The following is a 27,587-nucleotide window of genomic DNA, read 5'->3' on the forward strand; positions in this document are numbered from 1 at the left end:
TTTAGGAGCGTGACCGCTCTGGGGATGTGACCCAGCAGAGTACCAAGACAGCTAGAGGCCTGGTTTCTCATCTTTCTGGTGATTCCTTTGCCTAGCAAGCATTTCCAGAACATTCGCTATGTGCCGAGGCCTGTGCTGAGCAATAGTTTGTTGGTTGTGTGATTTTGGACAAAGCACCTTTCTGGGTTGGTTGGGTTAGGTCAGAAGCAGTGAACGGGAGGACGTTTGGGTCCATCGAGGGGAGATGGAGTTCATTTGCACACAGGAGCGATTAATCAGGAATGGATACACGCTCTCTGAGTTTGGAACAGGGACTTAAGAGAAGATTAAGTAAACAGTCTGAGGGGCCCAGCCCGGGTGTGTGTCTGACCAAGCAAAGGGAGGGGCATTTTCTCCGTGTGTCACCTTTGATGGAAGCTCTGGGCTAGACCAGCGCCCAGCAGGAGGCGACGTCTTTCAAGGAGACATTTTGTCAGGATTCTTCTGCCTGCAAGTGACAGAAACCCCAATCAAAGGGACTGAGATGAAAGGAGTCTATCAGCTTAGGTAAACGAAGCTTTGAGGTGCTTGCAGCTTCAGGTATGGCTGGATCCAGGGTTTAAGTGACCTGGATATGGAAACATGGACCTGTTTCTCTTCATCTCTCAGCTCTGCTTCCCCCCCCACACCGGTGGGCTCAATTCCTGACTGGCCGCAACAATCAGCAGCAGCCTGATGCCTCGATCCTGCCCTCACAGCAACTGTTGTAGCGAGAGAGGCCTCTTCTCCAGTTGCAGCAGCAGCAATCCCAGGATCGACTCTGATTGAACCAACCAACTCCGGTCACAGGACCACACCCTACGGGGGACTGAGGCTGGACAATGGATGGACAATTCCTGGACCCAGGGATGGAGACAGCCCCTCCCCAACCACATGGATTGAACATGGGGGAGGGGTGGTCCCACAAAAGAGAACAGGGCGCCGTCACCAGATGGAGGAATAGACGCTGATCGTCAGGAAGACCCAGCACCCATGACATGGACCCAGGACCCTCCTGCAAAAATTCCTTCCCTTAGTACAAGTGCCTCTGGGGGCAACCCTTTCCTTGTCAATGAAATGTGGTTTGAATTCATGTCTCACCAAGCACGTCAAGATGGTGCGTGGCTTATTAAGAAGAAGGATGAGCTGGGCGCACAGCACTGGATTTTAATGCTTTAAGGACGACTTCTCCTCCATCTGTTTAAGGATTGCTATTCCTTAAAGAATTCAGCTCCACACGATAAGTGTTAATACCTTATTTCTTGGGGGACTCTGCAGCCTGGAGTTGGAATTGATTGTGAACAGAATAAAATAATTTGCTTTTTATCAGCAACCTCCACAGAAACTTGTTTGCGGCCAGGATGGGCCTCGGAGGAAAATGCTTCGCCTCCCTAATCCCTCCGTAAGATCCCTAAATCACGCCCGTCACTCAGCGCCACTCAGCCAGAAATGACCAGCGCTCTATAATAATAAAAACAGAATTACGGTCGCTGTCACCTCCTGCTGACGGCTCCTTTAGGGCCAGATGAGAGCGGGACTTCTGAGTTAGCTGTCTTGGAGGACGGCAAGGACCTGCGGGCTCTGCCAAGGGGCGGGCAGCCCGGGCTGCAAGCAGGGCTCCCCATGCCCCGAGTTGGCATTAACGACCCTCTCCTGTACCCGGGAGGCGGTGGGTGCCCCCGCAGAGCTACAGACCACAGGTGTGTTTCATCTGGCTTTGAACCAACAAGTCACCAAATCTGGGCACTGGGCATTGCCATATAAAGATGGAGATGTTGCACTCTGCCTGGAAGGTAGGGCGGGCAGAGAGCCCTGCCTCAGGGTCGGATCTCAGACCCTGCAGACAGACAGACTGCCACCTGCCACTGCTGGCTCCGACTGGGCTCTCCTGGGTGACTGGAGGCAAATGACCTCTCTCCAGTCTCCTCGTCTGTAAAAGGAGTGTAATAACGGCACCCAAGACCGAGAAGAGTGAACCCCTTAAAGTCCAGGCAAGAAAGTTGGCACGGCCCCTGGCACGCCGGGAGCGCCATGCCCTGGAAAGCTGTCGCCATGTGGCTTCCATGTCCATTTGGCTTCATGCCATTCTTGTCGTCATCTTGGGTGCTGCAGTGGGTTGGATTGTGGCCCCCAAGAAGCTCTGTCCGACTCCGAATTCCTGGTACCTGTGAACGTGACCTTATTTGGAAAAGGGGTCTTTGCGGATGCAATGAAGGGGAGGATCTCAAGATGAGATCATACTGGATTCACCAGGTGGGTCCTAGATCCACGTAAGGCCAGGAGAGGGGCCTGGGGGAGAAGGCTGGGTGAAGATGGAGGCAGAGATTGGAGAGCCACAGACTAAGGGAGGCTTGGAAGAACAGGGAAGGATTCTCCCCCAGCGTCTCGGAGGGAGCACAACCTGGGGGACACCTTGTACTTTGGTGGGAGCACAGTACGAACCGAGTCAGCCAGCCTAAAGGTAAATGCACGGTCCTCATCCTCATGGCCAAACATGGTTCATTCAATCGACTTTCCACCCACCAGAAGGGGAAAGAGAGTAATGGAAGAACAGAGAGGTTAAGTAACCTCCAAAATGTGCACAGCCAGCTTGTGAGGGAGAGAGCCAATCCCTAGCCTGTGGCTCTTACCTGCTTCCCCGCAGGCAGGCCACTCCCGAGGCAGCCCGTATGTTGCCCGTCACATATAGTAACGCCTCTAACCTCCCAAGCGGTCCGACCTCTTATTACCCTCACACTACAGATGAGGAAGCGGAGGCACAGAGGGCTTAAGTACGGTGGCCAAGGTCACACAGCCCACGAGCGGCAGAGCCGGGGATTGAACCTGGGAGGCCAGTCTGGGATCCACGCACGTGACCCCGGTTCTCTACGATTCCACCAACGAGACAGTGGATTTTCAAGACGAGTCCTAACTTGTTAGATTGTTTCCGTCCTGACTCTTCCAGTAACTGGGCCCCTAATAATGCAACGTCACTGAATTTGGTATGGTTTCAGCATAAATGTGATCAGGAAATCACATTCTTTTTTGCACACAGGAAAAACTATTACAAGCATTTGCCTCTCAAGGCTTTCAGGAAGGACTCACCTGTGTAATGAGGCAGGAGATTGGGTTTCTCACCTCTGTAGGATCACCGCAGCCTGCATGGCCTGCGGCTCTGAATCTCTCTCGGCTCCTGTCACTGCTGCCCCCTCTTTGGCCTGTTTTGCTCACTGCTGTGTCCGTCTGTCTCCGGGCTCTGAGCACAGGGCCCCACACTTGCTGGTTGTTGAATGAATCTCTCCCTCTCTCTCCTTCAGTCTCTGTCCCTGTCTCTGTCTCTATCTCTGTCTCTGTCTCTCTGTCTCTGACTTCTCGAGGCTTGTTCCATGGAACATGCCTAAGATCCTTGATGCAGAGAGCTGTCCAGATGCAACACAAACCCGGCCAGGGCTGTGACTCGGGGCCCCCACCCCTCCATCACTCCAGGAAGGAGACGGATGGACCCGGACCCGTGGTGATCAGAGCCTGGATTGGGGGCCTGATTACCTGTCCATGGAATATTGATTTATGGGTATTCTCCCTCTCTTCCAAAACTCTGGATTGCAGCTAATTTACCGATGGTCTTAAATCACCCCCTCCCCGCAAGCAGCAAAGCCACACGTGAGGCACCATCTATCATGTGCCTCCGTAACCACTGACTTGAATGAAACAAGGGCAGGGAAGAGAAATACCCACCTCCTTGCCAAGAACGGGGGCTCGGGTGGGAGCTGGCTGTGTAATTTATCCAGAAACGGTGGCAGCCCACACACGGCCCGCTTAATTTCATGTTTGGCTGCTGATGGGTTTTCATTTATAGATAATATAAACAGGTTGACAGGGCCCTAATTAACTGATTTGTGGTCCTTTGGGAACAAATGGTTATTAATATTCATAAACATTTGTAACGCTCAGGCAGGTGCCCGGCCCTGACATGATCATAATATGTCCTCAACTGCGTGCACCTGTGATTTCTGATTTGTCTCTTGCCCATGGACATCAGGGGCCTTTGACAAGTGCTGATGGCCCCTTGCCAGGAGACAGGTCCATCTCTTGATCACATCATTAGTGTGAGATTGGCCGATTACGAATTGCTGGATCTTCCCCGATCCTTTTTTCTCTCTGGGTGTCCTTGGTCCAGCTCTCCTCTGATCCTACCCACAAATCCCTTTGAGATAAGCGAGAACCCCCTCCTTCAGGAAGCCTTCCTGGATTGACCTCTCTCCACAGTGAGGCTGTCTTTCCATAGCGTAGTCTGTTGGTACGGCATAACCGTTTATATGAGGATTTGGTTTTTAATGTTTCTAGACGATTTTATCCAAGAATGTCCTGCCTCATGAACTCTTCCTAAAATCAGAGACAAATCCATTTCTCCCTTTGGCAGTGGAGTGCCCTCTTAGGCAAAGCCAGCTGCCACGGTGATAAACCACAGTAAATAACAACCCAAACAGCAACAGCTGGCATCTAACTGGCTCTTTATCATGGGCCACAAGCCTCTACCTGCTTCTGTCTATTCGTTGTCTTGCCACAGCCCCATGAAGCAGCTACGAGGGTCCTCCCCATCTTCCAGAGGAGGAAACGGAGCCACAGAGAGGTCCAGGACCTCAGCCAGGACCCTAAGTCAGTGAGTGGCACAGTCAAAATGTCTCTTAAAAGAGTCTCTGAAAGAACTCACGACATCCAGTCCATATGGTTTAATACAGTGACTTTAATACTTTTTCTCCCTGACACGTAGCATGAAATGTATCTCTCATCGTGACCGGAACCACGTACGTGCACAGAGACACACATGTGGGCAGACGAATACGCGACGGAATTGACAAGACTCGTAAAGCAAGATTTACCTTACGATATGGAAAACCATCTGTTAGTTCCCTTCCTGCTCTATTGTCTTCCACCCTATTCCATCCCATTCAGAAAAATGCTGACCCACCCGGTTTATTTCTTAAGTTAGTAACAGCTCACAGTAACAACTGGTGGGAAGCAAGACACACAAACATGTGGAAAAGATGTTATGCATTTCCTTAAAGCTTTATAAATAGTGATACTGACACTTTCCTAGAACTTACTAGAACCAAACACTGTTCTTAGTATTTTTCAATTATTAACTCAATCCCTAGCACAACCCTATGGAGCATTTTGTGAAATTGCCAATTACTGACAATTTCCATGGGAAGCAGCAATTATATATGGGTAAGCTTAATGTACAGCTTCATGAAAATTCCATTTTACAAACAATAAAACTAAGGAACAGAGAGGCTAAGTAACCCACCCGAGGTGGCACAGCCGGTGAGGTTGCTGTGAATCAAGCTCAGGCAGCTGGCCCAAGCCCCTGTCTTCCTGACCATTGTTTGGCCGGTGCTCTTTAATCAATGACTCCTACAGGACACCACGGAAGCTTGCAGTAGCCACGTGAATGGGCAGTGATTTCCCACCTTGTGTTATGCCTGGGAAACCCTTCCGATTGTTCTCACATTCTTTCTGAGCTTCCCTGGTCCGTTCAGACACCACAGCATCCAGTGCCCCACACCCCTGAAGCACCCCCACCCACGTCGAGGCCTCCGTGCTTCGTACCCCTCCACGATGGCTGCTGAACTTGCCCGTGACTTAGATGCAGTACAGTGTGATCGCCCACTGTGCCCTCCTCGAGCGGGTTTGTACCCGGGGTGCATTTAGCAAACATCAGTGTGAAAAAGTAGTCAGAGGCCCACGGAATGGCTGAGTCTCATTCTGGCCTAGAATTATTTTCATACCTAGGGAAGGATGGGACTGGAGGAGGCGTCAGGGTTCTGAGAGTCCGACTGCCACCTTCCCCAGCACCACACTGTGCATCAGAACGTCCCCAACACCTGATGACCTGCCCTGTCATAAAACCTTCCAGTTACACCATGTCCTGGGCACCCAGGGCATCATCGGTCAACTTCTGGAAATTTGCAAGTGGTGAGGTGCTTGCTTACAGCTTATTGGCCTCTGCAGGCCTTTCATTTCCTTGTAAGCATCAGGACTGTCAGGGTCTGTGGGTTCCAACCAAACAGCCGTCACCCAGCTCTGCTATGGAGCCTGGGGATGGCAGCGCCCTCCTCTATGGAAAGCAATTCGGTAGCACCCAAATTAGGTTTGGCGCAGGTTCTAAAGTTACTGCACAGACAGAATATCAGGTGTAGGAAAGACTGAGTCTAATTCAACCCCCAGAATCGATCTCAACTTGGGTAGATGAAACCCGTCTGGAGTGGCCCTTGGCAACTGAGACTCGTCTGGGTCCCCGCCTCCTACTGGGCGGGGCTCCGTGCAGGGGCGTGGCCGTCTGGGTTATTTACATGCATCTCCATAGTCGGTGTTTAATTATTAGCATTGCGTTCACTCTTACATTTGCTGTGAAACTAAAGCTAATCTTCCCATGTTTTATTTTCTGTCAAGTGTATTTATGTCTGGTGCAACTCCACTGCTATCCTAACACTAAAAATATCTGTTCAAGGGACACTGATTTTGAAGAGCATCTGCTGGGACAGGATTGACGAGAGCTGGATGCTGGACCGTCTCTCATTTACCGACCGTGTGACTTCCGGGAAGTCATCTAATATTTCTGAGACATATGTCCTCTTTTTTCTAGACGAGCGACTCCACTGAGGACAATTTTGCCCACAGGGTACATTCGGCAATGTCTGGAGACATACTTTCTGCCTGTCACAACCTGGAGGGGCGGGTGCTACAGGCATCTCATGGGCAGAGGCCAGAGATGCTTCTAAATATCGTACAAGGCACAGGACGAGGGCTCCTTACACAGTGGGATTGCTCAGCCCCAAGTGTCAACAACGCTGATGTCGAGAAACTCTGGTTTAGACTTTAAAAAGGTATGCAGAATGCTGCAATGAGCGCCCATGCCTTTACCTCCCAGACATTAGGGGAGTCGAAGTCCTCTGTGTATCCCCGGCCCCCTGCACGCCCCTCCCTCTTTGCAGAGGTAGCTGCCATCCCAAACTGTGTGGTTGTCACTCTCATGCATGCCCTCCCCCTGCAACAAGGACATGTAATAGCAGCTTGGTCTCATTTACAAGGCTGTCACAACTGAGGCTGAGACAGAAAGCCCAAGAAAATGTCTTACATATCCCAGAAAATAACTTACAATCGGGGCAATTACTGTGATTTTATTTGCCTTTCCTCTTGTCTTTTTGAGCATTCGGAGTAGAAAACATTCCACCTCGTTTGACATACGCAGAAATAAAGCCCAGAGAGGTTGAGTGACTCTTCCTTGGCCACACAGCAAGGTAGGACCCAAGTTGAGCTCAAATGCCAGTTGACTTCTGGTTTCCAGAGTTGAGCTTAAAGACCTTTCAAAGAATTTGAAGCACAGGAGTTCATAGAAGTTGATTCCGGGCCTCTCGGGGTTAGCAGCTGCTCTGTGGCGTGTGTCAAAAGCATTTCTCTCCGATTTATTTGCCTCTCCCTAAGTTGCCATTTCATTTCATAACGAAGCATTGAGGCCACTGTCTCTCCAGATGGATTGAAAATTGAAGCTTGCCCTGAAGGCCTTTGCCCTTCCTGGCCAGCCTCTACAGAGCGAGGCAGCAATGTGGCTGCCTCTTACGCTCTTTTTTGTTCCTCATGAAAAACAGTTAAAAAGAAACCGATTTTTGAGAAAATGACCCAGGTGATTAGATGAAATCACTTTTCTTGCTTTGTGCTCCAGCTGAGAAGCAGCAACCAGACTGGAAGAGGGGGAGGTGGGAGTCAGGTGGCGAGGGACCTGGGTCAGTTACTGTCTATCTCCCCACCCCACCCCCAGGTATGGTCAAGGTTGGGATGCAGACCCACTTCGAAGCTGGCCCCTATCTTATTTTTTTCTATTTATTTAAGCAAAGGTATGCACACACAGATTAACCAAACAGTTCTGTAAGGTTTCTTACAGAAAAGACATTTTCTCATTCTCTTTGCCCCAATTTTCCTGCACTCTAGGGTGGCTACTTTCAACTCTTTCAGCTGAATATTCTGGTATTTAAATCCAAATAGCATGATTTTGAGAAGCCTCCTGGTCTTCAATGGCTAAGAAGTTGGCCAAGGAGACATAAGCGGATGTTACTATGTGAAGGACACTGATTCAGCAGCAGGCACATCAGCAGCCACTTTGTGTTCACAAGGCACATGCAGCTAATGACGTTAAATGGAAAAGGAGAAGACACACAGGTCCTACTGCCAACAAAGAACCTACTTACCAAGAGGGCCAGGACTATTCCCCGAGTCTCCTGTAACTCTTAGCGCAGTGATCATCTACTTCATTACAGTGGAGCTGATGATCTGGTCAAGTCTCCACCAAGTTAGCAAACTCTTCTAGCGACGGTAACAATAGCACAGACACTCTTAGTTGTCTAGCCAGCAGCCATCACCTTTCTTTTCTTCCCTGCAAACAGATCCCTGACTTCGTGTTGAGGTAGGAGCCAGTGATCTCAAGATCTCAGGGAAGCTGACCCATCTTCAAGCCCGGAGGATCACCCTGTGCTAGAACCATCACGGCACACCCTTTTCCACTTCGCCAGTGGTTAGCTCAGCAGTTAGCACGTGAATCTGTTCTCTGTAAAGAGATGAAAGAATTATGTGGAGGGCTGCCCACCCTGAAAAAAAATACAGACAAAGCTCCTGACAAAAATCTTTCTCCCTTCTAGGGATGGAAGATCTGCATCTTGGCAGCCCTCTTGTGACCATGAGGATGTAGGCATGAGGATGAAGAGCTAATAGGCTGAGGAAGGTAGGACAGAAGTGTGGGAAGACCCTGAATGCACGGTGATGTCACATGGCTGCCACACCAGCCCGAGGCTCTCAGTGCTCCAGCTAGCTTGATATAAGAGACAAGAAACTCTCTTGCCTCCCCCTGAGATGGAGTTTGTGGGGTGCTCTGTAATTGCAGCCAAGGGCCTTCCCGCTGATACATAAACCTTCCCGTTAGGAGTGGGCTCCGATTGAGTCCCATTTCCTCCCGAGGAAAGCAGCAAACTATTCGCGCAGCCACAACCAAGAGCCAGTCATTTTCCAGACCCTCAGAACACAGACATGAGATGAATCTGGTCTCTGAAAGCATAAGGGAACCAGCGTGCCGAGCGGGCGTGTTCCTAAGAGCTCCTGCCTGCGAGTCACGTCCTGCGGTGAGCGCTTGACCGGTGCTGACTCGCTGGACCCTGGGCGGTCAGAGCCTCGCCAGACAGCAGTGGCTCTGCTTTCCTGCGCGTAAGGGACCCCGCGGCCCCTGGGGGTCTAGAGGCAGAGCTTCAGAGGAGGGCCCACCCGGAAAGGCAAGGGTGGGCTGCAACCCGAATCCCTGACCCTTCCTTTCTTGGGGGGCGGGGGGGTGCCAGCTTCCGCTGCGATGGGAAGAAAGTCCAGAAACCCCAGCCGATGGAGACTTGAACCAAACAGGCCAAACCAGACTGGCGAGTTCCAGCTCCCCTGCATTTCAGGGGGGGGAGCACGTGTCTGCTGGCCTCGCAGTGCTCCTGTGGTGGGAAGGGTTATAAATAAACTGTCCTCCCTCCTTCCCTTTCTGCTGCCCCCACCCTCCGAATGTTCGGTGTGTGGTTTCTTCTCCCTTCGGAAGCCTGGCCTGGCCTGATGTGAATCCTAATTAAAGTCAGGCACAGCGTGACTTTTAATTAGCCTAAGCAACCCCACGAAAGGCATCAATATTAGCAGGATAATTGTGCCAAGTGACTTTCCCCCAAGGATCAGCAGGATGCCCCGGCTGGTGGGAGGCCTGGCCCCCGTGCTGGGAAGGACCATGCAGGGGTCAGACTGGGCTCAGCCAATCACAGTTTTCTTTTGGGGCTGCCTCTTTGCAGACGGGAGGCAATGGCTTTTATCAGAGGGTTGCAGATTTATTTCATGTAAACTACATGGGCTTTAAAACAGGTCCCAATTAGCTAAGACAACTGCCCCCTAAGGGGCATGGCTGGATTTTCTGTCTTGGGGCAAATCAGCAGGGATGAAAGTGGAGGGAGGGGTATAGATCCAAAGCTGTTCTTTGGGGGGAGGGGGAAAGGGAGGAGGGCTCCGAATTTAGATGTAGAGGAGATATATAAACGGAAGATGAAATCATTTTCTCTTAACAAATAAAATAATCGGGGCACAGTGATTTCTTAAAGCAGAAATGATTTCACTCTTCTTCATTCCCCCAAAGCCATAGATTTTTCTGTGCCTTTGCNAAAAAAAAAAACAAAAAACAAAACAAAAAAACAACAAATAAAATAATCGGGGCACAGTGATTTCTTAAAGCAGAAATGATTTCACTCTTCTTCATTCCCCCAAAGCCATAGATTTTTCTGTGCCTTTGCTCATTAATCAACCAAAACGTGACTTGGGGGAGGTGGAATAACAGCATTTCTTTCGCTCAGGAGAATTCATTAGGAATTCTGGAATACTGACATCATAATTCACTCCTAGCGCAGCTGGCTGCACATTTCCCATACCCAAGTTGGGGAGCCCACTGAAAGCTGCAGGCAGCCTTCCTGCAAAGCAACTGGCTTGAAATGGACGGCTGCTCTGTAAGCAAGACTCCAGGACGCCTGCTTAGGAGCCTAGACTCTAACAGCTCCCCTGGTGCATGGAAACATTGGCTTAAAGATGGTACGACAAATTGGGGGGGCGGGGGGCGCAGGCCTGGGAAACTCTAGAGCTAGTGGCGAGCAGGAGAGAACTTACACATGTCAGAAATCATACCAGAAGTCAGAGGGAAAATAGGGTTCTGCCTGCCAAAAAGCAGGTCTTCATAGGACACATATCTGCACGTTGCTATTTTGCAAATCTAGGTGTGGCTTGCTCTGAAACCAATGTAAAAGAGTTGGCTATTGACCCTCTTTTCCCTTGAATTATTTAAGTGCCTCGCTCCCTTATTTTATGAACGTGACATTTTTAAGGAGACAAGATAGATGATCCGATTTAACAAATGGATAATGAGCTCCAACAAAAGGGACACCTTGTTTAATGTGAATTTCAGGAGTGAGAAGGATAGATGAGTGTGTCGGGGACACGGGGAGGGGGTGGTCTCTAGGCCGCAGTTCCTGGGGCAACGGAAATCGGACAAGTTAGGTTGACAGTCTCTGCCCTCTCCAAATTCCCCTAGGTCATGAAATGTCTCTAGGCTACGCTGCTTCCAGCAACGGCCCACATCTGTCCACCTCATTCCGACCAGGAGCTTCGGTGACAGGTGCGATATCCTTCCAAAGGACAGGACACCGCTTCCTGTGGGTCTCACAGGCGGAGAGGGACATCTGCATCCCACCCACACACGCGCACCTGTTGTTGGCCGCCGTATTCACCGGGATACACGAGAAACAACAGCCTAGCTTCGCTTCTCCTCTGTCACTCAAGCTCAGTCCAACACGGCAGTGAGACTTGTGGGTCCTTCCAAAATGTCCAGCGTCCCACTGCAGCCCCCACCTCCATGCTATCCCCTTGATTCAGGTCCCCTCGGTCACCTCTCCTGGTTTGCTGGGATTGCCCCTAACTGGGCTCCTTGCTTCCGTCCTCATCTGTACAAACCGACCTGTCCAAGGCTACACTTTTTTAACCTTTTCATTTTAAAATGAAATTCAGTTACCAAAAAAACCCACATAAAAATGGATAGTTTGGTGAAATATTAAAACAAACATCCTTATAACCTGGACCAAGTCAAGAAATGGCCCTTTGCCGGAAACCCCTCCGTGGCTGCAGGCCGGTCACCGCCCTGCACACCCCCTTCCAGAGTGGCCACCCCTCTGACTCACTGTGAACACCTCGCCGTCCATCTCTGTGATGTCACCAGCCGAGGCGCCTCCTCAGACCCCACGGCTAATGTGACTGATTCGGTAGCTCGTTAAAAGTCCACAGGTTACCCCTCCATGGCTCTTTTCCCAAGAATTCTTCCGTTGCAGTCCTGGGCCACGGGACCAGTAGAGTTTCTCACTCTCTGGGTCCTGGTAATTCCATATTTATGGCCAGTCAACACCATCCACACATTCTGTCCATCCTCCATGTTTCTTGAAAAATGGCAGCCGGATCCAGGAGGCTTGGTCAGAATTATGAAAAAGAAAAGTTCTGAATTATAAAGGAGGTCTTGGGGAACCGAGAGAGGTAAGGTGAGAAGGTTGGGCCATGGTGTACATCCCACCAACCAAAGACCACTGGGAGTTTAGCTGCAGTCATGGTTCCATTGTTTAGCTTGTTGCAACAGAGGAGACCCCCCCCCGCCCCACCGCAGGCCCAGAGCGTCTCGGTAAGAGGGATGGAGAAGTGCTTCGGAAGGGCTTGGGCTTGGGCCGGGGGATGAAGGAGGCAAGGTCAAGAGGTGCGGCGCTTTGGTAGCTGGGTAACTCAAATATTTTTATCTTGGAGGCAGGAAGATTAACGCAGGGCCAGACTTCGCAGTGGTAAAGAGGCGGTCATCACTCCTGTTAGCAGAAGAGGGGCATGTGCAGTCATTTCTGGGTCCTATTTCTGCCTAGTTTCACACATGGTCAGGGTCTGGCCTTTTCTGAATATATCTGTGTTCCGCGAGCCTTGTTCCTGCTGATTTGGGAACACCCTGACCTAACTGCCAGCTGCCAGGAGGGTTGCTTATCTCTTTCTCGGTTCCCTTCCTGAGTCTAGCTGCAAATGGGACTGATTGTACTTTGTCAGAGGTCATATTGTGGAAGGTCTTGACTATCAGTGTGAGGAGGTTTATATGTAACTTGGTAGATAAGAACAAGCCACCAAAGACATCGGGAGCTGGAGTGATAGAATTAGAATTGTACTTGAGGGACAGGGTGTCAGAGAAAAGATGGATCAGAGGTAATGTGTCCTGTTAGAGGCAAATATTATGATTGAGGTGAGAGCCAGCGCCACGTAAATCAAGGCCCTGGCAATAGGCGCGAAACAAAGACGACAGAGGCATTTGAGGGGACAAAACGGGATAGGATGTTGGGGGTGGAAGAAGATAGTGTGGCAGGCACCGATGTCCCCTAACTCCACAGCCATCCCCACCTTTCTTGCTGACAAATCCCTGATTGTTTCCAAAGAAAAATGGAAGGGCCACGGTTGGTCAAAACCGATCTTGACTCTCCCAGTCCAGGTGGACTGTGGCCTGGGAGCTGCACCCTGACGAAACAGTGTCAACCCTTATGAAGATGAAGACCTATGCATGGACTATCACCGCGCCTGATACTTCCCGACGCCCCCTGCAGTAAGGACTGCCCTGTGGCTCATTCTGGCCAAGAAGACCTGAGAGGGGTGCGATGGTGCTCCTAGGAAAGGTCTGTATCCTTATAAAAAAGACAGGTGCAAAGAACGTGCCCCATGATCTGCCCTTCTATTCCTTGTTCTCTGCACAAGCAGACTATGTGATGCTTGAAGAAGCCCTCCTCAGTCTTTCGCTAAATACACTTATTTTTCACAAATTATTGTGTGTTGGAGTTGCAGTGAGCTGTGGCCCAAAGCATCCTAACTGACAGCTGGGAGAGCCAAAGATGACTCGAACGTCTTTGAGCCTCGGTGGCTGAACCGATGGCTGAACGGAAGCAGGGGGGTCTGAAGGAGAAGTGGATTGGGGGTGGGTAGGAAGATGGCAATGCTGGTTGAATCTTCTGGGTTTAAACTGACAGAGGATATCAAGATCTGGGGGTCGGGACAGAGGCTAGAACTTGAGAAGGAGGCTCCCAGAGCTGCTGCCATTTCTGGGAACCTGGTCATCGGCAGAACAGCCCATGAGGCATGATGGGTTGGTTGAGGAAGGATGTAAGGGGAGGAGGGTAAAGGGGAGCAGAGCCTCAGGCAGGGGTCCCAGGAGGGCGGATCAGGAAGGACAGGTCTAGGTGGGGAGTCAGGCAAGGAATGCAGGAGAGTTGGGGGGACCCGTGGACTGCTGACCCCTTGACCTCTTAAAATCACCACTGTAACCATTGAATGCAGGAGACAGTTGCCCATCTGTCTACAGAGAAGGACGAAGCTGACACCAGAGCCAGTTCTTGGTCCACTGCTCTCTTTTCCCTTTTCATTCGGAATGGGATGAGAACTCAATGAAGGATTGAAGGGTTTCGAGCAGAGGACTTGCACATCACTCGGACTACTGCAACAGGGCCAGGAGGGCAGGGTGGGGGGCGAGGGCAGGAGGTGGGAGGCAGTGAGGAGGCCATTGTAGAAAGCAGGTGTGAGATCCGGTGGTTTGGATGGGGGTGGGGGCGGGGGCCACGGTGGAGGTGGCGGGAAGCGGTTGGACTTGGGATATCTTCCAAAGATCAAACCCACACAACCTCCTGATGGATGGGAAGTGGCTTGGGAGACAAAGGAAGGAGGTAAAGATGATTCCCAGGTTAGGGTCTTGAGCAACCAGAAGGCTGGCCTGGCCATGGATGGAGATGCCAAGAGCAGAGAAGACATGGGCGGAGAGGGAGGCATTAGAGTCTCAATGTGGACAGGTTCCATCAGTGTGTCTGGGCCGCCAAGTGCACCTGTTGGGAGCTCAGAGGTGTGTCAGCCCTGATGGAGGAGCTATTAGTGCCTTCGGCTGGAGTAGATCTCCCAGGGAAAGATATGGGTTGTCTCCAGGAATGAAAAGCCCCTCCCTCTTCTTCCCAGACCTGGGTTTACTGTGTGACCTTGAGTGAACCACTCTTGAGCCACTGGCTTGTCTACAGAAATGCAGATGGAAGAATTTGATCTCCGAGATCCTGTCTTCTCTGTGACTTTACAACGGTCCAGGTGGACTGTGGCCTGGGAGCTGCACACTGATGAAATAGTGTCAACCCTTATGAAGATGAAGACCTATGCATGGACTATCGCCACCCTGGACCAGACGCCGGTGCGCCCGCAGGGAGATGTCGGACATTCCCAGCTCTTCAAGCCACGAAACGTGGGGCATCCACCAACAAGACCCTGACTATCTCCAGTGGTCTACAACAGCAAATTGGGACCATTCGAGAATTTAGGAGGATCTTGGTCCACCAGGTTTGGTGTTGATACAGGAATAACAAAAATGATTGATGGAACAAAATCGAGACGCACAAGTTAATGTGCCTGTGTATTAAGAATAGGCAGTTAAGGGTGCCTGGGTGGCTCAGTTGGTTAAGCATCTGCCTTCCGCTCAGGTCATGATCTCGGAATCCTGGGATCGAGCTCCCTATCGGGCTCCCCGCTCAGTGCAGGGTCTGCCTCTCCCACTCCCTCTGCCCCACCCCCCTTCCCCAGCTTGTGCTCTCTGCTCTCTCTCACGCTCTCTCTCTCTCAAATAAATAAATAAAATCTTAAAAAAAAAAAAAAAGAATAGGCAGTTAAACCCAAATGAGAAACAAGCCCAATTTTCCATAGCAATGGCATACGGCACTCAGATGTTATAACAAGTCTTGGGATCCATATGAATAAAACTATGAAAAGAAAGAAACAATAAGATACACAGCATATTCCTAGATAGAGTTAATATTGACTAGATATTTACTGCCTCTTTTTTCAAGCTATAAATATGAGGCTCCACAAAGGTATCATGAGGAAAATGGTCCAAAGTGAATTTGGAAAATTAAGTCATAAAAATTTTTTTTTGAAAAAAGAAATTAGGGTATCAGCCCCACCAGGTACTGTCACACATCAAATTGTAATAACTGAAGTGTGGGGCTGATTGGGAACAGAACCGCAGAGCTCAATAGAAAGTTCCGGAAAAGACCAGCATCGATGTAAGACTTTGTCATGTGACACAGTTTGCATTTCCATCATTCGAAGGAAGATTATTCAATAAATGATATTCAGACCATTTTGAAAGTGCCTAATGATCTAGATAAAAATATTAAATCCAATCCATACCTCATTATGTCTATCAAAATACATTCCGGATGCATGGGTAAGTTAAATGTAGAAAACCGCAGTTTTGGAAGAAATAAATGAAGGTTTATATAATATTGGGAGAATCTGCAAACAGGACAATAAATGCAGAGAGTAAAAGGAAAAGTTTACTGAATGTGAAGCGAAACTGAGAAATTTTCTTTGGAATCTCTCAGATTAATTTGTTTCTCAAGTCTACAAACTTAGGCCAAGATATCATTTCTTGCCTTCATCCATTCATTCATTCATCCATTCATTCATTCACTGAGTGTGTCCTACATGGCAGATGCCTTTGCTGGTACCAGGGATACAGATGTTTTTAGAAAGGGCAAACTCCGGGCCCTCCAGACCTTGCATGGCAGTGGGGCAGACAGACTAAAAACAGAATAAATAGTAGCATATACACTATGTCAGATTGCACTCGGGTTTTTGAAGTATGACGAAGGAAACAAAGGAGTTATGTTTGGGCAGGAGTAATCTGGAAGGCTCAGGAAGGCTTCTCCCAGAAGTGGACGTTTGAGCTCAGAGCTCTAGGAGGAAAGGGGGTGGTTATGGGGCTAAGAGCAAAGACCCAGAGCCAGATGTGTGCCTGACCCTGCTTGGGGACCCTCGAAGAAGCCCGTGTGTGAGGGAAAGAGTTGCAAAAATGAGGACAGAGGAAATGTCCGCCCGGGGCTGGGGGCTGATCGTGTGAGCTCTTGTTTTGCGAGGGTCAGAGACCAAAATGGCCCTAGAACCGCGGCTCAAAGGCAAGTCACACAATCCCAGGCTTCCTTCCGCGCTCCCCGAGCCTGGCTGGCACAGCTCTACTCATCCATTTCCACTCTCTTGCTGAAGGCTTGAGTCAGCGCTCAGAGGGAGGGCTCGACACCTCACGGTGACTAGGGGATTTATCCCCCAAACTAGACCCTCGCTGAGCATGAGTGGGGCGCCATTAACGACAACTGCAGGCCAAGTGGGACTTGCAGCCCACCCTAACCAGATGCCGCGTGTGCACAGCCTCGTACATCAGCTCGAGGAAACGCCGTACTGTGCACAGAGAGTGGGGACGGGCCAGTGATCCAAAGGGCTGGAACCCCGGCTTTTTCTCTTGGCCTCAGTTTGCTCACCTGTCAAATGGTGGGGGCAATAATGATCCCTGCCTTTCAGGTTTCTCGAGAGATGCAGTGAGTAAGGCACGAAAAGCTCCTCAAACTGCCTGGCGTGTGGTGTGCGTGCTCTGCAAGGATGGGCTTCTGTGTGCTGGGTCCAAAATGGGTCTGGAAGGTCTGAAACGGAACTGTGGGCGGGGGTTTGCTAGAGAGACTGTTTTCTCCACTTTGCCGTCTTCTAGAGGCCGCCAGCCTTTCTTGGAGGCTGGTGTCCTCTTTTCTCCGAAATCAGCAATATCAGGCCGAGTCCTCCTCCAGCTGCCATCCCTCTGGCTCTCCCTCTTCCGCCTCCGGCCTGTACTTGTAGGGACCCTTGGGATGATAACCCTGGGCTCACCCAGATAACCCAGGAGCGTCTCGCTGTTTTAAGGTCAGCTGATTAGCAACTTAATTCCATCAGCAACTTGAATGTCCCTCTGCCACGTAACCCAGCGTATTCTGTATGCAAGGATTAGAACACAGACACCTGGCAGGAGAGCCATTATTCTCCCTACCACGGAGCTCTAGGAGGAAAGGGGGTGGTTATGGGGCTAACAAATACAGAAAAGAAATCTCCTCCTCCCATTCCACAGTAGGGAGCACTGAGGCCCCAGAAGAGGACGTGAACCGCCCAAGGCACTACCCCAGTCAGTGCAGTGAGCAGACTCCTTCCTAACGTCCCCACTCCCAGGCCAGGGCTTCCCCAGGGAGAGAAAATTGCACACGACACAGTCTGCTGCCGGGGTATCAGAGAGAGATTTACGCACCTCCGTGGTGGGAAACACCTGCCGCATTTCCTAAGAGGCTCAGCCTGGGGTCTTTCCTCTTGGGTCATGGGAGGTGAAAGGAAACCCAGGGACAGTCAGTGACTTTCTGTGCTGCTGGAAGTCATATCCAGTTCAACAGTAATAATTGTAGAAGTGCCCTTTCCAAATCGCAGATTCATTACAGAAAATATTTCAAAATAAATGTCCGTGTTCCGCCCTCGAATAGAAAATCGATACCGCAGTCGTGCTCAGGGCAGATGGCTGAGGCAGGAGTCGGTTTAGTCACACTCCCCCATCTCAAAGGTCACTCGGGAACCTTCATCACGAGCACACCCCCTCTCGCACCCGGGCTGGGGAGGGAGGAGGAGGCGAGTAATTTATACTCGTAATTATCGTCATGGAGCGAACAGATGGGAGACTTTCTCCAGGGGACACAGTGTACAACGTCCCATTTCTCACTGGGGCAGCAGGGACAGTTCCAATTAACCAATTTCCCATGAACTGGCCCCCAGCAGGACTCGGGAGGGGAGGAGAAGGAGAAAAATGTGCACTGTTTGCTTTCGCGTCTGGCGCAGCTCAGTGCCCACTTGAAAGCTTAATGCTCTCCCCACGGTTAGAAGCCATGTTCTGGGGTTCCTGCAATCAGACGCTGCCCACAGGGGTCCCTTCTCTCTTCAGCCAGGCGGCCAGTGTGGATGGGGGTGCTCTGCCCCTGTGGGGGAGCACAGGGACCCCAGAGGCACTGGGGTATACTGGCAGACAGTGGGGGTATCAGACAGGCTGACAGGAGTGCCCTGGGAACGGGGAATGGGAGAGAGCGTGCACCCGCTCAGGAGAAACACCAGGTCCCTATCCCTGCCAAGCGCCATACGTAGCTATGACCTTGGGCCCCTCATTACTACCCTCCGAGCCTCCAGCTTCCCTGACCAACAAAGATGTATGGGCCACACCGCCTGAGAGAGCTTGAAGGAATGGTCAAGAAGAAGCACATGGGGTATTTCACCCTATCCTTTTCCCTCCTCTTTTTCACTTTGGTGTCTCAGAAGTGGGGGGCAGCCCACTGGCTTGGGGTGAGGAGGAAAGGGTTTTCAGCGGGGGTGCAGTCTGAGCTGAGCTGTGAAGAAGAGTGTGGCAGACGCTGCTGGTTGTCTTTGAAGGGTCCACTGGCCCCTCCCGTGCATCAGGACCCGGGCTCTGTCCAAGGTAGCCCCGCACCCAGCTGAGATACTCACTATCCCAGACCCCCTTGCAGCTACAGCGCCACGTGACCCCATTCTGGCCAATGAAACATAAACAGATACTGCGTTCTCAGGAACGGCCTCTGGCTTCTGTGACCTAGGAGCCCCCCCTCCGCCCCCCACCAACCCCAGCTCCTCCTCTGTCCTTGCTGCCTGGAGTAGAAGCCGCCCCTTTGGAATCAAAGGGTGATGAGCCCGGGGATGACAGCCAGCGTGCTGAGGATGCAAAGCTGGGAGACAGAGCCTGGTCCCTGGGCCGCGAGTGACGGATAGACACGGGCTCCGCACTGCCTGCCTCTGGGCTTCTCGTGCTGTGAGGAAACAAACCCATCTTCATTTAAGTCACTCTTGGTTGGGTTTCATGTTCCCTGCAACTGAAACGAGTCCTAAATGATACAAACGGTTTGTCAGAGCGGTGCTGAGGAATGGGACAGGCTTTCACGCAGGAGGAATGGCAGAAGCGAGTGAAGGAAAGCAGAAGAGCACAGAGTCTGTGTGGTGGCCATGGCTCCTCTTCTCCACCACCCAGTCAACTCCAGATGACCCGTCGTGGCAGCCTGATGGGAAGTCTTCCGGAAGATTCTAGTGAATGATTTCAGAGTGCTAACAAAACAAGCAAGAACGGACAACCGCTGCTGTCTCCTCTCTTTCAGACATTCTCCCCATCTGGAACTGTGGGCATTTGGCTCGTTGTCAAGAGGGGAGTCGGCCTGCAGACCAAGCTGACGTCCCAGAGATCCCAGAACACAAGTGCGAAGAACCCAGCTTCCTGAATGCCGTCCCTGAGCCACTGTGTTACGCACACTGCAGCTACCTGAACTCCCATGTAGACAATGATAATCGCTGAAATCATCCTTGCTGAAGGAAGTGGAGTTGGGTCAGCCAAAATCATCCAAACTGACGCTTTGTATTTGAGGGGAAAAAGAGGCATTGATCAGCATCCATTAGGCCGATAGCATCTGGTTGTTTTAAGTTACCGCGTACATGGCTTCCTTTAGTCTTCCAGAGCAGATCACAGCACTTGCTGCAGGGCAAGATTTTGCCAGGCTTTGATTAAGTCTGTGTCACTCGTCAGGCGCACAGCTTGATGGTAAGAACGTGGCCCGTGGGCCAGAATGCCCAAGTTTGAATCCTGCTTCTGCCAACTTCTTGCTTTATGACCTCGAGTGAGTTGTTTAAACTCTCCTTACCTTGCTTACTTTAAAAACAGAGATAATGCTAGCACTCCCCTCGCTGGGTGGTCTTAAGGATTATGTAGCATAAATCAGGAAAAGAATGGTCTCTGGCACGTGGTAAGCGTTGCGTGAGAGTTAGCTGTTGTCATACTGATATGCAGGCAAACAGCACTGTTGATCCCAGATGTTTCTCTGCTGTTACAGTGATAATATTCCCATATCACAGATAAGGAAACCGAGGCACAGAGAACTAAAGGTATTTGCCAGGGGTTCGCACAACTGGTAAGTGGAGAAGCTGGGATTTGAGCCCAGGGCCTGATCTCTTAACCAGCGTCCTATTCTGGATCCTTTCCATGGTGGTCAGACTGAATGAAGCAGACAGCTAACCAGGGTGGCCGTGATACAGGCTGGAATCGGGAATACAGTCAAGCACCAGCAACAACGACGTGCTCCTTCTCTGCCAAGCTCCCCCTGGCTTTCCAGCTCCTGTCATTTCAAAGCACCGTTATAATTTCTCTGTTGCATTCTGGAACCACTGGAAGGGTCAGCGGGCTCACAGATATGGAGGGAACCTAGCCAAATCCCCACCATCTGGCACCACCCAGGAGAGAGCATATGCTGTGGCCCTCTGCATGAAGCATCCCTCCAAATGCCTCCAGATGAGATCCTAAACGCCCCCCAGCCAAGCGCAGGTGGTCCTTGAGCCCCTGCTGAGGAGTGCCAGTCCCCCGCAGCTGACAGGTTCCCCCATGCCCTGGGTCTTCTGGGGCCCTCCCGAGCCAACAGCCCAAAGGGGACCAAGCTTGGAAGAAAGCACTCTTTTTCTTCTTTGGGCTGGAACAGCGCCCTTCGGGCAGGAGGTATGGAAAAATAACTGACATGAGACCAGACTCGCAAGCGTGGGGCACGAATGTGGCACCCAGCACGTCCAGGCACTGCACGCAGTGCCAAGAACACAAAGATAAATAAACCCTGGATCGTGCCCTTAAGATGCTCACTGGGTAGAGAGCAAGACAGACAGCAAACAACGGATGGAAGCTCTTTACTGAGCGCTGGCCACGTGCCAGGCACCGTTTTAAGTGCTAAGACATTTGGTCTCCACACTATTCCATGAAGTGGGTCCTTTTATCGTTGCCATGTCCCCTGGGAAACTGAAGCATACACAGAGAAGTTAGGTCACTTGCTCAAGGTCACACAGCTCATCAGAGGCTGGAGCCAAGTATGAGCCCAGGACATCAGGCTCCAGACTCTGCTGCCTCCAGCGCTCAGAAGAGACGGGAGATGTGCTCCAGGTAAGGATTGGATGAGGGCGTCCTGGGGCCCTGATTGGGAAGCAATGAGTTCTCCCCACTGGGGAGGGGCTGCTCAAAGGGAAGAGGAGTCATGAGAGGTGGACAGACACAGACTTTGCCAGATGGTGACGGTGATGATGAGAGGAACAGTAGCTAACGCTTACTGTGCGCTTACCAAGCGACTCAGCTGAGTTTACTCGGTGTTTCCACACAACACACGTGAGAGGCTCACCATCGTTAAGCGAGGTGACAGATGAGACAGTCGAGGCACAGAGAGGCTGGATGACTTGCCTCGTCTCAGGTGAACGGGGAGAGGCAGAGGCAGGATTTGAACCCAGGGAATCTGGCCGCAGAGCCTGCAACCTCACCATTAGACCAAAGGGACAGGGACACAGTCAGGGACAGGAAGCTCTCCGGGCAAAGGAGGGGACGTGGGATGGTGCCTGGCCTGGGTGGGGAATGAGTTGCAGTGCCTGGCATGGGGAGGGGACGGACTGTGGACTGTGGGTGAAGGGACATTAGGGGAAAAGGGACTTTAAGGAGGCCTGAATTCAGCTTAAAAGGAGACAGGACCTCAGCTGAACATGACTGAGAGATGTCGACAGTTTTTCCGCATCGGGGTCATGTCCGGTACTCAGCGGGGATCTGAGTTCTGGTTGTGACTCTGGCAAACACGTGACCGTGTCGCTGAGACTCCACTTTCTCTTCTGTGAAGTGGGCACATCGCAGCTTATAGTAAGAGAAAAACTCCAGTGCACAGAATAGCGTAAGGGAGTGAGAAGCGAGGAGCCCATGCTTGGTATACCCTTCAAGTGCAAACTGCGAGATGGGACACCAGACCTGAAGCTGCAGAGGGACGTGCAGGGCAGGGAGGGCGGGGAAATAACGAGCACCATTTTGGTGGGAGAATGATGTGGTTTGTATCAGGCAGGCTTCTTAACTGCAACCCACAGACTCCACTTTGACTGGTTCACTCAAAACTGGACTTGATTAAAAGAGAGCAGGTGGCATAGAGACTTCTCCAAAGACTCAGACAGCCAAGATCAGGAAATACACAGCCATAAGCTGCACCTGACTTCAGGGCACAGGAAACCAGAAAGTGCACCATGCTCCCCCAGAAGGACCAGAAGCCACCGCAGCCTTGTTTAACAAAGCCTCCATTCTCCCTGCCGCTTCCCTTCCAGAGCATCGGCTCAAACGAGAGGATCTGACTGGAGAAACAGAAGTCACATGACCACCCCCGCAGCAAGGGAGGCTGGGAGCACACCATCTGGAACGGTGGGAACTGCATTATGGGAAACTCTCCAAACACAGGGCAGGCATTTGGAAGGTGTTGGGCAGCCCCCAAAATTCTCCAATGCCCCTTCTATGGCCCAATTTGCCTTGTAGTAGGATTTCTCTGGTAGAAGCCTGGAGTTGGGATTTTGGAAGGACATGACTGGAGACCAGGGAGACCCCTGGGAATCAGCAAGAAGCAACAGGGACCTGAATGTGGGCAGTGGTGGCCAAGATGCCGAGAAGGGGGCAGACCATGACATATTTAGGAGGGAGAATCCTCAGGACTTAAAAATAAGGAGTTAAAACCATCAGGGAGGCGAAAATGGGGGTAAAGGAATGGCTAACCTTTGAGAGCATTGCAAAAACACCTCCTTAGGGAAGGATGCAAAGTGTCAAGTGACTGGCTTTCAGGCAAAGAAGTTGGGGTGAGAAGAAAGTGGGGTGCAGGGGAGGGCTTTAATGGTGCTACTCTCTGTGCATTGGTCTTCTTTGCACCCTTTGCAATAGGAATGTGCTCCTCAGCCGTCATTCCTTTATCCGCTCAGATATTGCTTTTCCAGAAAATACTAGCCACAGACGCTCGGCAGGGATGGGCACCAGGATCCTGGAGGGAGCTGAGATCTGTGGTTCATTCACCTTTTAATTCCAGGGTCCTGTCAACAGGACTGACCCACCCCAGGCACTCTGACCATGTCTCCTGGAGCTAAGACTTCAAGAAGTTCCCTTCTATTGGCGAAATAAGGAACAAGAGAAAAGTTCTGTACTCCCAGCCCTCCTTTTAGGCAAGGCTGTGCTTGAAAGAATGGGCAGCGATCTCTGTATTCATCAGTGATATTTTATTACGTCTTCCCAGTGAACCGGCCTCAGGATTAGGGGTGAGGCAGAACCATAATAAGGCCCTGTCCTCATTAGCTCTGACCACATTTTCAACCCCTGAAAGCTTTAAGGCTGGCAGCAAAATGAGAGTGCACAAGGGGAGGGAAAGAGAAAAGCGCTCAGAGCCTGGCTTCATTGTTTACCAGTGGTGGGACCCAGGGCAAGTTTCTTTTACAGCTGGGTCCCAGCTCCATGCTTTGGAAAACAAGGAAGGGGATCACCGAGCCAGTGTCCGGGCTGGGGGGTTAAGGGAGGTGAGAGACGTGCTCACTTAGCAGAGAGCCTAACACGGTATGCACGCCACGTTAACAATATTGCAAGCTTTTTCTTATTAACTCATGCCAAGCTTGTCATGCCTCTCGGATTTTGTGCGTGCTGTTCCTTCACCTGAAAAGCCTTTCCCTGTGACCCTTCCAGGCATGCAGCTCTTTCTCAACACATAGGTTTCAGCCCCAGTGTCACCTGCTCTGACCGTGCAAACTAAAATGGTCCCTCGCACCAGTGCGCCTGCCTGATTTCTTCCGAGGACTTACCACTCTCAAAAAATACCATCTTTACTTTTATCACTTATTTATCGTCTGTCTTCCCACACTGGGACTGTCACGGCATGAGGGAGGGGCTGTGGCGGGTTGTCCCACGACCTGAGCCCCGAGCTGGGGACAGTGCCTGGCCCAGAGCGCGCTGACCGTTCCCATCAGGTGCAGGATGGGCAGAGCTTCGACTTGATTCTTTCCTGCCCTGTGTTCCCTGGGGGGCTGGTCTTCGATTCATTCTCCTGAAGGCACTGGTGTGGTTGAGGGGAATGCTCTGGATTCTTCCTCTACCCACGCTGTTTAGCTGCTGTAGATGTTCGGCTGCAGAGACCGGAAGCGAGGTTGGCTTCAACACAGGAAAAGCTGATTTCTCTCTCATGCATGGAACAGGGAAACTCCATGCTGCAAAGTGGTCAGGGGCCAGGCTCCTTTGTCTCCTGGTTCCCCCACCCATGGGGCATCGACCTTATCCACATGGCCCCTGATGGCCCCTTGTTCCATCTGGACTCCACCCAAGGAAGGATCATGACAAAGGGTTCCAGAAGGAAGTTGTACTCACCACTTCTGCTCAGTCTGGTTGGCCGGAGCCTGGTCCCAGGGACGCACCGAGACCAAGGAGGCTGGGAAAGGGAGTCCCCACTCTGCACAGCCAGGCGGCCTGTGAGAAGTAGGGAGTGCTGTCACTGTGAGACAGAAGTCTCCAATCCACCACCCCGCTACCCTTTCCTGGGGCGACTGTCAGGTCAACGCCCTTGTGAGAGAGGAGAGGAGAGAAGGGGCCAAGGAGGGGGGCCAGGGGCCTGCCCCACTCGGGAGGAATGGGGATGGTTCGAGCTGCCCCTTTGCACCTCTCCCTGCCCTCTCCTGCTCTTGCTGTTACTTCCCCCTGCAGCTCCCCTTGGGGATGTATCTGAGTTTCTCCTGCTGATAGGGTCAGAGTAGAACTAATCTCCGCTCACCCAAGGCTGCCAAAGGCCCTTGTATGCCGCAGGCCCGGCCCTCTGACCCTGCTTCTCCATCCCCAGTGCCACTCTGCCCCACGAGCTCACGCCACCTGGCACGGACCCTCAGCGGCCCTCAGCAGCCTAGCGCTGGGCAGCCCTGCCACATGCCAGCCTCTTGGGCAGACAGAGGACGGGGCAGGCCCTTGGGCTCCCTGGGGCAGAGTGGGCTGCTTGTCAAGGCGACTGTGGGCAGGCAACCATCTCATAACAGGCCCAGGGACAGCTTCTAGGGGGCAGGGCCAAGTCGCAGAGGGATCTGCCCACGGGTACCCTGTCCCCTCACTCCTCAGATACTACGGAAATTGTGTTTCTGCTGTCCACTGGCCACTCCCTTATTCTTGTCTGAGCCCAGGCACCTGTTGTCACCTGATCTAACGGGTCCGAGGAGGAAGGAGACCATGGAACAGGCTTGCATGCTTTTCCCTGCCTTGCAGACATCCCCCATGTGAGGAAGTGGCAGTAGGCTCCCCTCTGGAGAACCACCCACCATGCCCCCATTCTCAGCCCCTGAAGTTGGCATGGGGCTGAGCCCACCCTTGACTCCACAGCGAACATGAGACCCACGCATGCTCAGTCAGAGACTTTCACTCTCCTGGACACGCTTTGAATCAAAAACGGTCACGATGACCAGGTCAGACCAATGAGAGTTTGGGTTGAGAGGTTTGCTAGAAGCCTTTGAGCTCCCTCTTGTTTTTCTGGAGTTACTGACTGGTAAGATGTAACCTGAGCTTGTGGGGCCATCTCTGCCATTAGGAGAGAAAAGCCTTCCTACAAACTGAGCCTAAAGAGATGAAAGAAAGGCAGAGAGATGGAACGCAAAAGGCAGGCACCCCAGTCCAGCTGTACCTGAACTCCACGTATCCCTAGATGCTTTCATCACAAGATTCTTTGTTGTCTTACACCACTTAGAATTAGCTTCTAGCCACCTGAAACTGAAAGCCTTCTGCTTGTGGCTTTTCTTCCCAGATCCACAGAGTAGCCCACAGGGTGTGGGGAGAGCCTGGGGTTCCCATCAGTGCGGACATCTGCTGGCCCAGGGCTCCACCTGCTCGGTCACCTGTCCTCTTAACAGCCCTTCGCCCCAGCACTGCCCAGCCTCCTTCCCTCAGCCCCTGCTCAGCTCCTTCCAGCCTGTTTCTCACTCCCTTTCCTCCCCTTTGTGCCTCTGAGCCTGAGATCCCTTCACACCCCAAGACAATTCCACAGCTGCCAAAGACGAGTATTGTGATATGCGGCCGAGCACCAACTTCTTAAAGCTTTCTCTCTCTCTCTCTCTCTCCTAAGCCAAAACATTTTTAAATTCTAATTAAGTTTTAAATTGTGGTAAAATACACATACCGTAAATTTTCTATTGAGCTATGTTTAAGTGTACAGTCCAATGGCACGAAGAGCATTCCCGTTGAATGCAACCAACCCGACCGTCCACTTCCAGACGCTCTTCCTCCTGCAAAGTGGAAACTATTCCCATGAAACAACAGCTCCCCACTCTCCCTTCTCAGACCCCATGACAACCACCCAACCATTTTCTATCAGCGTGAGTTTGGCTGCTCTAGGTTCCGCATACAACCCTGTCCTATTGTGACTGGCTTATTTCACTTAGCATCATGTCCTCAAGGTTCATCCGTGTGGTAGCCTGGGTCAGACTCTCCCTCCGTTTTAAGGCAGAATAATAGCCCATTGCGTGGAGAGACCACAGTTTGTTTACCCATTCATCCTTGATGGCTACCTGTTGCTTCCTCCTTCTGGCCGTTGTGAATAGAACTATTAGGAACACGGGCGTACAAATATCTGTTCTTGTCTCTGCTTTTGATTCTTTGGGGGTATATACCCAGAAGTGGGATTATTGAGTCACATAACAATTCTATTTTTAATTTTTTGAGGAATCTCCCTTCTGTTTTCCACAGCAGCTGCGCCATTTTACTTCCCCACAAGTAACGCACGCGGGTTCCAGTTTCTCCACATCCCCGTCAACACTTGTTCTTTCCTGGGTTTTGTTCAGCCATCCTGTTAGGTGTGAGGTGGTGTGTTGTTGTGGTCTTGATTTGATTTCCCTAATGATGAGTGACCTTGAGCATCTTTTCATGTGCGTATTGGCCGTTTGTGTTTATCCTTTGGAGACGTGTGCATTTAAGCCTTGGAGCCTTCTTTACTCATTTCATTCATTTTTTAGTCATCCATCCAGCAAATATTTCTTGGGCATCTACTCCATGCCAGGTATTGTTCTATGTGCTATCGATACAACAGTGACCAAGGCAAAACAAAAACAAAGGAAACAAACTAAACAAAATTAAATTAAAAACTCTTGTCTCCATGGAGCAGCCAATTTTCATCTCCTTATAACATAATTTTTATTTCAGGAATGAAATAAAATAATGTCTACAGCCCCCATCAGAGGTGGGGCACCAGTCAGCGCCTCCCTCACCCCTCCCCTCTCTCCCTGTGCTTTCATGCTCC

General features: G+C 51.3%; 1 long non-coding RNA gene across 1 annotated transcript; it reads right to left on the reverse strand.

Annotated features, from left to right (window-relative positions):
- Positions 1 to 24,221: 24,221 nt before the first annotated feature.
- LOC109488512 lies at positions 24,222 to 26,573 on the reverse strand. Its single transcript, XR_002141507.1, has 3 exons — positions 26,472 to 26,573; positions 24,689 to 24,787; positions 24,222 to 24,450 (listed from the first exon to the last, which is right to left on the reverse strand). It is a non-coding gene; the product is annotated as an uncharacterized LOC109488512 (long non-coding RNA).
- Positions 26,574 to 27,587: the final 1,014 nt, after the last annotated feature.

The sequence above is a fragment of the Ailuropoda melanoleuca genome, chromosome 13 (assembly GCF_002007445.2).
Source record: "Ailuropoda melanoleuca isolate Jingjing chromosome 13, ASM200744v2, whole genome shotgun sequence".
NCBI lineage: Eukaryota > Metazoa > Chordata > Mammalia > Carnivora > Ursidae > Ailuropoda > Ailuropoda melanoleuca.